The sequence below is a fragment of the Aedes aegypti genome, chromosome 3 (genome assembly GCF_002204515.2).
Source record: "Aedes aegypti strain LVP_AGWG chromosome 3, AaegL5.0 Primary Assembly, whole genome shotgun sequence".
In the NCBI taxonomy this organism is placed as follows: Eukaryota; Metazoa; Arthropoda; class Insecta; order Diptera; family Culicidae; genus Aedes; species Aedes aegypti.
Genome location: NC_035109.1, coordinates 340,898,942 through 340,901,654, shown reverse-complemented (window position 1 = coordinate 340,901,654; position 2,713 = coordinate 340,898,942).

Below are 2,713 nucleotides of genomic sequence, written 5' to 3'. Positions count from 1 at the left end.
AGGCTCTGTCCCAGTGAGGACGTAACGCCAGAAAGAAGAAGAAGACATACATTTGACATATTTTTATTTTGACTCATATTGATTCTGACACATATTGACACACCTGATTACGTCACGCTCCTAGGGGGGAGGGGGTCGAGTCAAGTGTGACAAGCCTTACAAAATTTTCGGAGGACTCATACAAAAAGTGTATAAAAAGGGGGAGGGGAGTTGGTCGAAAAAGTTGAAATTTAGCATGACATAATTTGTGTACCATCCCATATTTATACCTTGGATATGATTTTTCACAATATCATTTTGTTAGTTCGATTGTATACCCAAGAAACAATTTTGGCCTTAAGAAAAGTTTCTCAGAGCTGTTTTATTAAACTATTAGTCATTTTATTATTGACTTAGTGAAAATAAAACTATTATTCAAGCCTTATTCGCCCAGAAATGAAGAATCTTTTCAACAATTACCATTTTATTAACGTAATATAGTACATGTTTATTCGATGATATTACCTCGGCTGTTCAACAGTAGTAGCATCATAAATAGCTACTACAATGTTTATTCAATATTTAAACCACCAGATATCCATAGAGCATAAAGAGATGCTTGTTTAACATTTATTCAACAGGATTGCATGACGTGTTATTTCTTAATTGTCGAAGAAAAGTTGTTGATGCAATTATCACTTATGATCATGAGTACACAAAATAGTAGGCTTTGTTCAACATTCGCTCAACGGAAAAACATGCTGAACACAGTTTGTTTTAGTGCTTTGTTCGACTTAAATGGGTATCATATTTATTTATAGAATTGGTTGTATAAACGTAGCAAAAGAGGTTTTTTAGATGTTTCTTCAATATTTGTTTTATAACGAAAATATAAAAAATGTATCTATTTGTACACTTTATTACATATTGAAATCTGTGTATCTATAATTTAATGCATAATTATTTAATTTTGATTGTTTAACCATTTTTGTGATGCCGGGACTCGAACTCAGGACCTTCCGATTTACAGGCGCATGCTTCTCGACTGCTCCAAACAAGGTTACAAACATCTGCAGGTTCAAAGCAGTATTTAAAGATACAATAAGATAATCGAACAAGTTATCGTACATATGTTGTTTAAACATCGTCTAAGTCTTTTGCTTGCCTTCGGTGTATGTAAACACCATTATTGAACATTGTTTGTGAAAAGGTCTCAAAAGCAAGACTAATCAAAGCTACCAGCTTTATTACAGTTTCACAATAGACGAATAATCTCGTTATGAAAACATGTGGTTGAATTAATACTGTACAAAGGCTATTATTTTGAATAACGGTGGCAATAGGTAATAAAGACTTCCACAACTTTCCTTCCACAATTTAGTTATTACTCGTTATACAACCCTGCTAGAAACACGCTGAACAAACATTTCTGGATGTTCGAATTCACTGTAGTTCTGTACCATTGCTGAAAATAAATTGATTAAACAAGTGTTGTTAAAGCTTGTTAACTTTATGTCACGTATGGAACAACAGAATCTAAATCCGTAGAAACAGCTCGTCTACTACTATTAAAGAGATACTATTAGACAACCAAACTAAGATATCAACCAACGTTGTATCAACATTGGTTCAACGAGCTTTTAAAATAACATGAAAGTGAGGAACAAAAGCGCTGCTTAGAATTTATGCAACATTTGATCATCACTTTATACAGCATACAATTTAGTTCAACAGCCACAGCCGTTGATAAGCACTAGTTCAGCAGACATGTTTATTAACCGCCCAAAATTGTTTCTTGGGATATCTTCATTCTCAAAAAATGACACGAATTTTTATTCTATGATCAGCGTTTTGATTCTTGACATAAGTTGGAAAAAGAACCACAAGGTGTGAAGAAGAACAAAATTCTATTTAACGAAATGTCTCATGATGATATCTATAACTTATTTGTGAAAATATGTAGATCGTTTATTATGTAAAAAAAAATCCTAACTGGATACCACAAAATTAATAGCTACGCACGATGTCATAAATAGCTGGTGAATTTTGTGCAGCAAATATATAGGGTAGGTGTACCAGTTTTGGCCACCCTAAGGAAAAATATTGTTTATACATAACTCAAACGACCTTTGGTTACTGTCAATACATCAAACGAAAGCTTTCAATCCATGCTCAGCGGGGAAAATATAAAAACTAATCAGAAACTTTGTTTTTGTATTAAAAATGGTAGTGGCGAATACTGGACCACTTGTACCAGTATTCGCCACGATTTTAATTTCGGTTCCTGAATTCGCCACTTACGTTGATTTTTTATGGAAGGTGGCGAAACAGGAACAGGTGGCGAAAAATAGGTGCAAAGCAGCAAAAATTTTTAAGGAAAATGATATTTTTCTATTATTTTCTGAGAAAATTTTGGGGTTTCCAAGAATGTTTCCGTATTATCTTAAAGCAATTTAGCGAACACTAAACAATTGGCAATCGTATATGTCGTAAAACGGTATATAATCTGGGGTGGCGAATAACTGGTACATGGCGAATACCGGTACACCTTCCCTACACGGTCTACTCAACGAGTTGTATGAAATTCATAATTCAGTGAATCTGCTCCAAACTTTGAATTTAATCACAACAGTGTTGAGCAAGCCATGCAAAGAATACCGTTCGGAGAACTACTTATCCTTAATTCTTGAGGTTTTGGCCGCTTCCAGACCACTGTACATTGGTACACTCTCTC